The sequence below is a fragment of the Balaenoptera ricei genome, chromosome 3 (assembly GCF_028023285.1).
Source record: "Balaenoptera ricei isolate mBalRic1 chromosome 3, mBalRic1.hap2, whole genome shotgun sequence".
Classification (NCBI taxonomy): domain Eukaryota; kingdom Metazoa; phylum Chordata; class Mammalia; order Artiodactyla; family Balaenopteridae; genus Balaenoptera; species Balaenoptera ricei.
This window is the reverse complement of record NC_082641.1, coordinates 105,472,682-105,485,984: the sequence shown is the minus strand read 5'-3', so window position 1 is coordinate 105,485,984 and position 13,303 is coordinate 105,472,682. Positions and strand designations below refer to the sequence as shown.

Below are 13,303 nucleotides of genomic sequence, written 5' to 3'. Positions count from 1 at the left end.
ATTGGTTGTTAGGTAGCATATTGTTTAGCTTCCATGTGTTTGTGTTTTTTGCAGTTTTTTCCCTTGTAGTTCATTTCTAGTCTCTTACTGTTGTTGTTGGAAACTATATTTGATATGATTTTCGTATTTTTAAATTTATTGAGACTTGTTTTGTTGCTTAGCATGCAACCTATGCTGGAGAATGTTACATGTGCACTTGAAAAGAATGTATTCTGCTGCTTTTGGATGGAATGTTCTCTATATATCTATTAAGTCTTTTGGTCTAATGTGTCATTTAAGATCAGTGTTTCCTTATTGATTTTCTTTCTGGATGATTTGTCCATTGATGTAGGTGGGGTATTAAAGTCCCCTAAGATTATTGTGTTACTGTCACTTTCTCCCTTTATGTTGGTTAATATTTGCTTTATATATTTAGGTGCTCTTATGTTGTTGCCTATATATGTACAATTATTATATCTTCTTGTTGGATTGATCCTTTTGTCATTATATAATGTCCTTCTTTGTCTCTTGTTACAGTCTTTGTTTTAAAGTCTATTTTGTCTGATATAAGTATTGCTACTCAGCTTTCTTTTTGTTTTCATTTGCATGGAATCCTTTTTTCCATCCCCTCACTTTCAGTCTGTGTGTGTCTTTAGATCTGAAGTGAGCCTCCTGTAGGTAGCATATATATGGGTCTTGTTTTTGTAGTCATTCAGCCACTCTATGTCTTTTGATTGGAGAATTTAGTCCATTTACATTTAAAGTAATTATTGGTAGGTATGTATTTATTGCCATTTCGTTAATTGTTTTCTGGTTGTTTTTGTAGTTGTTTTTCCTTTCTTCTTCTTTTGTTCTCTTCCCTAGTAATTTGATGACTATCTTTAGTGTTATGTTTGGATTCCTTTCTCTCTTTTTTGTGTGTTTCTATTACAGATTTTTGGTTTTGGTTACCATGAGGCTTATGTATAGCAACATATACATATATACGTGATTATTTTAAGTTGATGATCTCTTTTTTGTTGTTTATAGCAGCTTTATTCATAATTACAAAAAAATTGGAAACAACTAAGACATCCTTCAATAAATGAATAGATAAACAAATTGTGGTACATCTATACAATGAAATACTATTCAGCAATAAAATGTAATGAGTTTTCAAGCCATGAAAAGACTTGGGGGAATCTTAAATACATATTGTTAAGTGAAAGAAACCAGTCTGAAAAAGCTACAATACTATATGATTCCAACCATATGACATTCTGGAAAAAGCAAAACCGGAGACAGTAAAAAGATCATTGGTAGCCAAGGGCTGGGGAGGGAGGGAGGGAGGAAAGGACAAATAGATGAAGCACAGGGATTTTTCAGGGCAGTGAAATTATTTTTTATGATATTATAATGGTGAATATGCAACATTATGCATTTTTCAAAGCTAATAGACTGTACAACAAAAAGAATGAACTCTAATGTAAACTATGGACTTTAGTTAAAAATAATGTATCAATACTGGCTTATCAATTGTAAAAAGAAAAAATTAAAGGTGGATTGTGAAGCATTTTTTTTCTTTTTTTAAATTTAATTTATTTTTTATACAGCAGGTTCTTATTATCTATTTTATACATATTAGTGTATATATGTCAATCCCAATCTCCCAATTCTTCCCACCCACCCTCTGACTGTCCCCCCTTGGTGTCCATACATTTGTTCTCTACATCTCTGTCTCTATTTCTGCCTTGCAAACCAGTTCATCTGTACTATTTTTCTAGATTCCACATATATACGATATTTGTTTTTCTGACTTACTTCACTCTGTATGACAGTCTCTAGGTCCATCCATGTCTCTACAAATGACCCAATTTCATTCCTTTTCATGGCTAATATTCCATTGTATATATGTGCCACATCTTCTTTATCCATTCGTCTATTGATGGGTATTTAGGTTGCTTCCATGACTTGGCTATTGTAAATAGTGCTGCAATGAACACTGGGGTGCATGTGTCTTTTTGAATTATGGTTTTCTCTGGGTATATGCCCAGTAGTGGGATTGCTGGATCATATAGTAAGTCTATTTTTAGTTTTTAAAGGAACCTCCATACTGTTCTCTATAGTGGCTGTATCAATTTACATTCCCACCAACAGTGCAAGAGGGTTCCCTTTTCTCCACACCCTCTCCAGCATTTGTTGTTTGTAGATTTTCTGATGATGGCCATTCTGACTGGTGTGAGGTGATACCTCATTGTAGTTTTGATTTGCATTTCTCTGATAATTAGTGATATGATTAGTGATATTCATGTGCGTCTTGGCCATCTGTATGTCTTCTTTGGAGAAATGTCTATTTAGGTCTTCTGCCCATTTTTTGATTGGGTTGTTTGTTTTTCTTAATATTGAGCTGCATGAGCTGTTTATATATTTTGGAGATTAATCCTTTGTCTGTTGATACATTTGCAAATATTTTCTCCCATTCTGAGGGTTGTCTTTTCGTCTTGTTTATAGTTTCTTTTGCTGTGCAACAGCTATTAAGTTTCGTTAGGTCCCATTTGTTTATTTTTGTTTTTATTTCCATTACTCTAGGAGGTGGGTCAAAAAAGATCTTGTTGTGATTTATGTCAAAGAGTGTTCTTCCTGTGTTTTCCTCTAAGAGTTTTATAGTGTCTGGTTTTACATTTAGGTCTTTATCCATTTTGAGTTTATTTTTGTGTATGGTGTTAGGGAGTGTTCTAATTTCATTCTTTTACATTTAGCTCTCCAGTTTTCCCAGCACCACTTATTGAAGAGACTGTCTTTTCTCCATTGTATATCCTTGCCTCCTTTGTCATAGATTAGTTGATCATAGGTGCGTGGGTTTATCTCTGGGCTTTCTATCCTGTTTCATTGTTCTATATTTCTGTTGTTGTGCCAGTACCATATTGTCTTGATTACTGTAGCTTTGTAGTGCATTCTTAAGTCTGGGAGTCTGATTCTTCCAGCTCCGTTTTTGTCCCTCAAGATTGCTTTGGCTATTTGGGGTCTTTTTTGTCTCCATACAAATTTTAAGATTTTTTGTTCTAGTTCTGTAAAAAATGCCATTGGTAATTTGATAGGGATTGCATTGAATCTGTAGATTGCTTTGGGTAGTATAGTCATTTTGACAATATTGATTCTTCCAATCCAAGAACGTGGTATATCTCTCCATCTGTTTGTGTCATCTTTGATTTCTTTCATCAGTGTCTTATAGTTTTCTGAGTACAGGTCTTTTACCTCCTTAGATAGGTTTATTTCTAGGTTTTTATTTTGCAATGGTGAATGGGATTGTTTCCCTAATTTCTCTTTCTGATCTTTTGTTGTTAGTGTATAGGAATGTGAGAGATTTCTGTGCATTAATTTTGTATCCTGCAACTTTATACCAAATTCATTGATTAGCTCTAGTAGTTTTCTGGTGGCATCTTTAGGATTTTCTATGTACAGTATCATGTCATCTGCAAACAGTGACAGTTTTACTTCTTCTTTTCCAATTTGTATTCCTTTTATTTCTTTTTCTTCTCTGATTGCTGTGGCTAGGACTTCCAAAACTATGTTGAATAATAGTGGTGAGAGTGGACATCCTTGTCTTGTTCCTGATCTTAGAGGAAATGGTTTCAGTTTTTCACCATTGAGAATGATGTTTGCTGTGGGTTTGTTGCATGTAGCCTTCATTATGTTGAGGTAGGTTCCCCCTATGCCTACTTTCTGGAGAGTTTTTATCCTAAATGGGTGTTGAATTTTGTCAAAAGCTTTTTCTGTATCTATTGATATGATCATATGGTTTTTATTCTTCAGTTTGTTAATATGGTGTATCACATTGATTGATTCGCATATATTGAAGGATCCTTGCATCCCTGGGATAAATCCCACTTGATCATGGTGTGTGATCCTTTTAATGTATTGTTGGATTCTGTTTGCTAGTATTTTGTTGAGGATTTTTGCATCGATATTCATCAGTGATATTGGTCTGTAATTTTCTTTTTTTGTAGTATCTTTGTCTGGTTTTGGTATCAGGGTGATGGTGGCTTCATAGAATGAGTTTGGGAGTGTTCCTTCCTCTGCAATTTTTTGGAAGAGTTTGAGAAGGATAGGTGTTAGCTCTTCTCTAAATGTTTGATAGAATTCACCTGTGAAGCCATCTGGTCCTGGACTTTTGTTTGTTGGAAGTTTTTTAATCTTTTCTGACCACAGTGCTATGAGATTAGAAATAAATTATAGGGAAAAAAACGTAAAAAACACAAACACATGGAGGCTAAACAATACGTTACTAAATAACCAAGAGATCACTGAAGAAATCTAAGAGGAAATCAAAAAATACCTAGAGGGACTTCCCTGGTGGCTCAGTGGTTAAGAATCTGCCTTCCAATGTAGGGGACATGGGTTCAAGCCCTGGTCTGGGAAATCCCACATGCCGCGGAGCAACTAAGCCTGTGCACTACAGCTACTGAGCCTGTGCTCTAGATCCCGCAAGCCACAACTACTGAAGCCCGCATGCCTAGACCCCGTGCTCCGCAACAAGAGAAGCCACTGCAGTGAGATGTCCACGCACCACAATGAAGAGTAGCCCCTGCTCACTGCAACTAGAGAAAGCCAGTGCGTAGCAATGAAGACCCAATGCAACCATAAATAAATAAATAAATAAATAAATTTATAAAATAAAAAATACCTAGCGACAAATTACAATGAAAACATGATGATCCAAAACCTATGGGATGCAGCAAAAGCTGTTCTAAGTGGGAAGTTTATAGCAGTACAATCCTACCTCAAGAAACAAGAAAAATCTCAAGTAAGCAATCTAAACTTACACCTAAAGGAACTAGAGAAAGAAGAAAAAACAAAACCCAAAGTTAGAAGAAGGAAAGAAATCATAAAGATCAGAGCAGAAATAAATGAAATAGAAACAAAGAAAACAATAGCAAAGATCAATAAAACTAAAAGCTGGTTCTTTGAGAAGATAAACAAAATTAATAAACCTTTAGCCAGACTCATCATGAAAAAGAGGGAGAGGACTCAAGTCAATAAAATTACAAATGAAAAAGAAGTTACAACAGACACCGCAGAAATACAAAGCATCATAAGAGACTACTACAAGCAACTCTATGCCAATAAAATGGACAACCTGGAAGAAATGGACAAATTCTTAGAAAGGTATAACCTTCCAAGACTGAACTAGGAAGAAATAGAAAATATGAACAGACCAATCACAAGTAATGAAATGGAAACTGAGTTGATGATCTCTTAAGTTCAAACACATTCTAACAACATTGCAATTTTATCCATCTCCCATGCTTAATATTTTTGACATCATTCTTTACATCCTTTTGTTCTGCGTATCTCTTAACTACTTATTGTGGATAGAGGTGATTTTACTACTTTTGTCTTTTAACCTTCCTACCAGCTTTATAAGTGGTTGACCTACTACCTTTACTGCATGTTTGCCTTTATCAATGAGATTTTTCTTTTCATAATTTTCATATTTCTAGTTGTGGTCTTTTCTTTTCCACTTAGAGAACTCCCTTTAACATTTTTTGTAAAGCTGATTTAGTGGTGCTGAACTCTTTTAGCTTTTGCTTGTCTATAAAACTCTATCACTCCTTAAAATCTGAGTAGATTGCCAGGTAGAGCATTCTTGGTTTTACGGTTTTTTTTTTTTTTGGTTTTTTTTCTTCTCATCACTTTAAATGTATTGTGCCACTCCCTTCTGGCCTGCAATGTTTCTGCTGAAAAGTCACCTGGTAGTCTTATGGGAGTTCCTTTATATGTAACTAGTTGCTTTTCCCTTGCTGCTTTTAAGATTCTTTATCTTTAATTTTTGCCATTTTAATTGCAATGTATCTTGGTGTGGATATCTTTGAGTTCATCTTATTTGGGACTGTGTGTGCTTCCTGGACCTGGACTTCTGTTTCCTTTCCCAGGTTAGAGAAGTTTTCACCTGTTATTTGTTTAAATAACTTTTCTGCCCCTTTCTCTCTCTTTTTTCCTTCTGGGATCCCTATAATGCAAATGATAGTACACTTGAGGTTGTCCCAGAGGTCTCTTCAACTATCCTCATTTTTTTTTTAAATTAATTAATTTATTTTTGGCTGCATTGGGTCTTTGTTGCTGTGCGCAGGCTTTTCTCTAGTTGCAGTGAGAGGGGGCTATTCTTTGTTGCCGTGTGCGGGCTTCTCATTGTGGTGGCTTCTCTAGTTGCAGAGCATGGGGTCTAGGCACCCAGGCTTCAGTAGTTGTGGCATGTGGGCTCAGTAGTTGTGGCTCGCATGCTCTAGAGCACAGGCTCAGTAGTTGTGGCGCATAGGCTTAGTTGCTCCACTGCATGTGGGATCTTCCCAGACCAGGACTTGAACCCATGTCCCCAGCATTGGCAGGCGGATTCTTAAGCACTGTGCCACCAGGGAAGCTCTATCCTCATTTTTTAAAATTATTTTTTCTTTTTTCTGTTCACCTTGAGTGATTCCACTACTCTGTCTTCCAGTTCACTGATCTGTTCCTCTGAATCATCCAGTCTACTGAATCTGTTTTTCTTTCTGGTGTATTTTTAATTTTAGTTACTGTATTTTTAAGCTCTGTTTAGTTTCAAACTCTTTGTTAAACTTCTCACTGTATTCATTCATTCTTCTGAGTTTGTTGAACATCTTTATGATCATTACCTTGATCTCTTTATTGGGTAGATTACTTTGCTTAGTTCTTTTTCTGGGGCTTTTTTTTTTTTCTTATTTTATTTTTATTTTTGGCTGTGTTGGGTCTTCGTTTCTGTGCGAGGGCTTTCTCTAGTTGCGGCAAGCGGGGGCCACTCTTCATCGCGGTGCGTGGGCCTCTCACTATCGCGGCCTCTCTTGTTGCGGAGCACAGGCTCCAGACGCGCAGGTTCAGTAGTTGTGGCTCACGGGCCTAGTTGCTCCGCGGCATGTGGGATCTTCCCAGACCAGGGCCCAAACCCGTGTCCCCTGCATTGGCAGGCAGACTCTCAACCACTGCGCCACCAGGGAAGCCCTGGGGCTTTTTCTTGTTCCTTTTTTTTGGAACACACTCCTCTGTCACCTCTTTCTTTCTTTCTTTCTTTCTTTCTTTCTTTCTTTCTTTCTTTCTTTCTTTCTTTCTTCCTTCCTTCCTTCCTTCCTTCCTTCTTTCCTTCCTTCCTTCCTTCCTTTCTTCCTTTCTGCCTTGTGTCATTGTTGCTGTGCGTGGGCTTTCTCTACTTGCGGCGAGTGGGGGCTACTCTTTGTTGCGGTGCACGGGTTTCTCATTGCGGTGGCTTCTCTTGTTGCGGAGCATGGGCTTTAAGGAGTGTGGGCTTCAGTAGTTGTGGCTCGTGGGCTCTAGAGCGCAGGCTCAGTAGTTGTGGCACATGGGCTTAGTTGCTCTGCGGCATGTGGGATCTAGTTCCCGGACCAGGGCTCAAACCCATGTCCCCTGCATTGGCAGGCGGATTCTGAACCACCGCGCCACCAGGGAAGCCCCTGTCGCCACATTTTGCCTATTTCTCTGTTTTTATTTCTATGTATTAGGTGGATCAGTTACATTTCCTGATCCTAGAGAAGTGTCCTTATGTAGGAGACATCCTGTGGGGCCCAGCAGCACACTCCCTTCAGGTCACCAGATTAATATGCTCTAGGGTTGCCCCCTGTGTTGGCTGCATGGGCCCATCTGCTACGGTGTGGCTGACTACTGTTAGTGCCCTGGTAGGCAGGGCTGGCCCCTTGTCTGGTTGGCTGCCAGGCCCTGCCTCATACAAAAGCTGCCGGCTTGCTGGTGGGGCAGGGTCATGGCATTGCTGGCTGCACATCTCAGGGAGCCCTGGGGTTGGTGCTGGCCTATTGGTGGGCAGGGCTGGGTCCAGGGGCAAGTGGCTGTGCAGCCTAGGGTTTCCAGGACAGGTGCTGACCAGCGAGTGGGCAGATAAGCCCTGATGCTAATAGGCTGGACAGGACTCCAAAAGGGCACTTTCCAGGACCAGTGTCCTTGTCATAGAACAGGCTTCTCAAAATGGCTGCTGTCAGTATTTATGTCCCTAAGGGGAGTCCCGTTTGCCTCCTGCTGCTCTGGGAGGCTCTCCAAGATGAGCAAGTGGGTCTGATCAGGCTCCTTTCAGATTACTGCCTCTGTGTTGGGTCTCTGAGCATGTGCGATTTTGCATGAGCCCTTTAAGTGTGGACTTTGTTTCCTATAGCCCTCTGGCTCTTCCAAAAGTAAGCCCCTCTGGCCTTCAAAGCCAGAGGTTCTGGGGACTTGTCTTCCTGGTGCAGGACCCTGGGCTGGGGAGCCCAATGCAGGGGCTCAAAACCCTCACTCTTTTGGGAAAACCTCTGCAATTGTGATTGTCCTCCTGTTTGTGGATTGCCTGTCTAGGGATGTGGACCTTGACTATACTGCATCTCCACCCCTCCTACCAATCTGGTTGTGGTTCCTTCTTTATATCTTTGGTTGTGGAAAATCTCTTCTGCTAGTCTTCAGGTTGTTTTCATCAATAGTTGCTCTGTAAATAGTTGTAATTTTGGTGCACCCATGGGAGGAGGTGAGCTCAGGGTCTTCCTACTCTGCCATTTCATCTGAAGCTAGCAAACTTTTAACCTTCATTTAGGCTCCACGCAGAAATGGAAGATCTAGTTCTGATTGGAGCCAGTTATGTTCTTTCCTTCCCTGGCTAAATCCTTCTTCTGGAGTGTACAATTTGATATAGAGAATCTTCTTCTGGAGACTACAACTTGACATAATTGGATTACCACCCAATTTAATACTCTGTCTCTCAAATGTAGAAATGAATCAGTTGCTCAGAAAGGTTTACAGTTGCTTCATATGACTGCCAGTCATACAATTGGCATGATTATATGATTACATGACAGTGAAAGAACTGGCAAAACTCAGAACTTACTGCTGCAGATTTTACATGTTTGCAACCTAAAATCAAAACCATAAAATTAAATTTAAAGAGCATTTAAGAAAATTAAATATATACCTTAAGTAGTACTAACAAGATAGAGCCCATACCTATTTTAGTTACCAAAGGTTAAAAAAATTTATGGGGAGATGTAAGTAGAAATCACCCATTTCTAGTGAATCCCTCTTCCTCCTTGTTATTTAGTTTTCTTTACTCCAGGGTGGCTTCTGGATTTACACAGCATTTTATTCTGTTCAGCAGCCACTCGGATTTGATTGTGCAATCAGTACTCTGCCTTCATTTTTCTTCTGTCAGTAAACTACCTCTCTGGAGCCGTCAAATTGGGTCACGTATACTTACCTGTAAAGCCGACAGCATATCACATCCTCCACGCAACGTTACACAGATAAACCGTGTCAGAGCCCCAGCATCATCACGTGACTGCTGTTCTTATTTCTTCGTTTAGCAAGAAATGGCTTAATTTCCCCGTGGGCGGCTTTAACCCTTGAATGGAAATTGCCACAGCCTTAAAAAGGAGGGAATGTGCAGTGGAAGAGATGCACATTGCTCACTCACCACTGCTCTCCCCTAAAGTGGTCAGCAGAACCATTCAATGCCAAGCAATCTAGGAAATTTCTTCACACCCCCCCTGACAGCTGACTGGCTTGGACTGACTTCCTAACTGGGCATCCACTTAATAAACAGCGTTTTAACAAGTCCAATGCTGATGGGGAGGCAGACCGGAAACTGTGAATATCTTTATTTTTTCAAAGGGCAACTCTAAGAACTAGAGTCCTTGTTCAATCTAAAATAGCCCTTTCAGATTTTAATCTTTAAATAGAGAATAAATATTATCATGAAGTTTTGTTCTGGGTTCCACCTCACAAACTTCCCCTCACCAAGGATGCCCCAGCTGAGTGCCTAACCTGGCAAGAGCCTTCCATAGAGTGTCATTCCTCTGTGGCCATCCACTTGGTGGCAAGACTATTGCTTGGGACCTCTTCCAGCATGGAGGGGAAAGATTTCTCTTTAGGATAGATATGTGTTCTAGATATTGATCTGCCTTCCTTGTCCATAATGTTTCTGCCTTACTCACCATCATGGTGACTTCACTACACACCACATTGCTTCTGATCAAGAAACTCATTTCACAGCACAAGAATTTCAGCAGAGGGCTAGTGCCCACAGAATCCACTGGTTTTTACCACATACTCCATTGCTTAGCAGCTGCTGGCTTAATAAAACAGTGACATGGCCTCGTGAAGGCCTTGTTAGGCTACCAGTTAGGAGAGACACCCTGAAAGCATGGGGTTTTATTTTACAGGATGAAGAAACCAACACATGTGTGCCTGTCCTATAGGCATGGGTCCAAGAGTCGAGGTTGGAGTTAGGAGTAGCTCCTTACACTATTATGGCTAATAATCTACTTATGGGAGTCTTGCTTCCCATCCCTGCCATTTTGAGCTCTGCTGGTTTGGAGGTGTTGATTCCTAACGGACAAATGTTTCAATTGAATTGGAAGCTAAGACTGCCAAATATCTCTTTTGGTTTATTAAAGCCATTGAACCAACATGGAACCACCACCGCTACCACCACCACAACTAACAACAAAGGGGGTTGGGGAGGAAGAAGAGAGAGAGAGAAAGGCTCTGGGAATTCAGACCCTTCAGGAATAAAGATTTGGGTCACCTCGCCAGGTAAAGAATTGTGACCAGCTGAGGGTCTTTCTGAGGGCAAAGAAAAGATGAAGTGGGTAGTGGAAGATGGAAGAAGATTATAAATATATCTTTGTGATTAGTTACAGAAATGAAGACTAGAGCAGCTATGCATATTTTCTTCCTTTCTTCGTGTGTGTATATATATGTATGCATTTGTATGATATGCATTATAAATTTGTTTATAGTAACAATTTTCTTCTTTTCTCTTTTCCTTCCCTTTATTTTTTATTATTTTTTAAAATTTTATTTATTTATTTATTTATTTATGGCTGCATTGGGTCTTCATTGCTGCGTGCGGGCTTTCTCTAGTTGTGGTGAGCAGGGGCTACTCTTCATTGAGGTGCGCGGGCTTCTCATTACGGTGGCTTCTCTTGTTGCGGAGCATGGGCTCTAGGTGCGCGGGCTTCAGTAGTTGTGGCACGTGGGCTCAGTAGTTATGGCTCGTGGACTCTAGAGCGCAGGCTCAGTATTTGTGGTGCTTGGGCTTAGTTGCTCTGTGGAATGTGGGACCTTCCTGGACCAGGGCTCGAACCCGTGTCTCCTGCATTGGCAGGCGGATTCTTAATCACTGTGCCACCAGAGAAGTCCCTCCTTCCCTTTAATATTCTACTCAAGTTTTGTTGGAGGCTAACTTTACAATTTAGTTACTAGAGAATAGAATATTCAGATGGCACTGTGACCAAATTTGAGGAATAATTAAAAATAATTAATTTTATTAATTTATTTTATTATTTTATTTTTAATTAAAACTCTTTGGGGAGCTCTGAATTCATTATTTTTCCCATTCTTGGTCCAATTACACCTAGAAATGGCCCCTAGAATTATAAGACCAGGAGACAGGGCCAGGCACCAGGGAGAGGAGAAGGAGGCGGCTGGCAGTGCTGGAGTCCTGGGGAAGGGGCCACTCCTTCTTCAGGCAAGAGTTAGGACAGGTACAGGTGCAGGATTGCCTCTGCCGCTTCAGCTAGTTGGCTGCCTTCCTCACACCCTCCCTGAGGGCAGGGGACGGGTCACTGGGATCTCCCTGAAGCAGGGTGTGCACCCCATCCCGGTAACCCTGCAGAGCTGCAGGGTAGGTGCTTGCCTTCTCCTCCCGCAGCCCTGGGTGATGAGCTCTGTAGCTTGGCTCAGAAAGGTGGGGCGGGCCCTCCTTCCTTTTCCTCTCCCTGCCTTCCTGTTTCCCAAGGTCCCTGATCCAGCCTTTAGGACTCTGCATCAATGCCAACTCACTTATGCAGGTAGGACTGAGGCCTGAGCCTTCTTCCTTGGAAAAGGAGTCCAAGAGGGCAAGTGCAGCCTTGGTGTGTGGGGCTTGGCAGGGGCACGGGACGCCTCCTTGGTGCTCCCACAGTTAAAGATGGCAGGTGTGGATGGTGAGGGCGTGGCGTGGGGGATGGTCCGTTGGCACCTCCAACACGTCGATGCCCCTCCTCTCCACGCCCCTCCTTTCTGCGGGGCAGCCGCTGGTGCGACCAGGACTCATCAAGGCCCCAGGGCCCGGGCTCATCGAGGGGGCGGTATGGGGATCAGAGAGGTTGGCAGGATGTGCAGGTCCCTGGACACTTCGGAGGACCATGTCACCTCCCCATCCCGGAAGAACTCCTTGAGTTGGGGGCTGTCGAGCGTGGAGATGTGCACCATGAAGCGAGCCAAATCCTCAGCCCCCTTTCGAGGCTTCTTGATCACTGAAGCTTTGAACAGCCAAACACCTGTGCGCGGGGAGGGGCGGGACCCAGGGGAAGCAGGGAACTCGTGGAGGAAGCGGAAGAGGTTGGGTGGGGGTTGTAGGCCGCGTCTCCAAGCAGCTTGTGGAAGTTGCTGAATCGCAGAGATGGATACAACCAATGTTGGGACTTTGCATCTCATCATTTTCAGGTAAGAATGAGACTGTCTTCCTTTGTATGAAGTAGAGTGGCGTCTCGTTAGACACAGAGTTGTGTTTCTTGTTGCGTGAGAGTTCAAACATGTATCGAAAGGCTGTGTATGGATGCTGCGTAGCCCACGGGGTGGCTAGTAGCCAGTATAAAGGGATTCCCTCTTAGCTTGAAGCCCTCCCTTCTAGACTCTGCCTTGTGACGCTAAGGTTGCAACACTTCAAACCGTATGGATGTTTTGCCAGCTGTTCCCTGTTAGATTCTGCTAACAAGGGGCCCTAGCGAGAGACCGTGCGCTGAACGGGAAGAAGGGATTGCTCCTTTCTGTTTACTCCCTCAGAGCTGCTAAACTTCTTCCTGTTACAGTGAGTGTCGCCTTATCCTCACTTCTTCGGCGTGGCACTGGCAATTTCTTTCTGGAGCAGCAGCTGGATGCAGTTTGCAGTTTACCCAGCATTTGCAGAACCAGCCTCATTACGCCCCCTCTGAGACATTAGCGCCACCTGACGTGCCCCTTCTGCAGAGGGCAGAGTTTCAGCTCCACCCAGCCCCTCCCCAGCTTTTAAGCTTGGGTAGTTTCAGCCACTTGGCTCTTGTTCCCTCCAAACCTGAGTTTGCTACTTCCCTGCTATCTTTGTGTTCTGATTCCCTTTACTGTCACTGTTACCGAACCAAACTTGGGTCTGCTTGCCCGCGTGCAGTAAAGCCAATCTACTGACACACCACACGGGGTCGTGGTGAAGGAAAGTGCAGTGTTTATTGCAGGCCAAGCAAGGAGTCCAGGCAGCTAGTGCTTAAGAGGCCCAAACTCCTTGAAGGCTTTCAGGGAAAGGTTTTTAAAGACAGGGTGAGGGAGG

The 13,303-nt window shown here is 42.1% G+C and overlaps 1 pseudogene; it reads right to left on the bottom strand.

Moving 5' to 3' along the window:
• Nucleotides 1-11,495: 11,495 nt before the first annotated feature.
• LOC132362061 (sorting nexin-15-like) lies at nucleotides 11,496-12,921 on the bottom strand (annotated as a pseudogene).
• Between the last annotated feature and the right edge of the window lie 382 nt (nucleotides 12,922-13,303).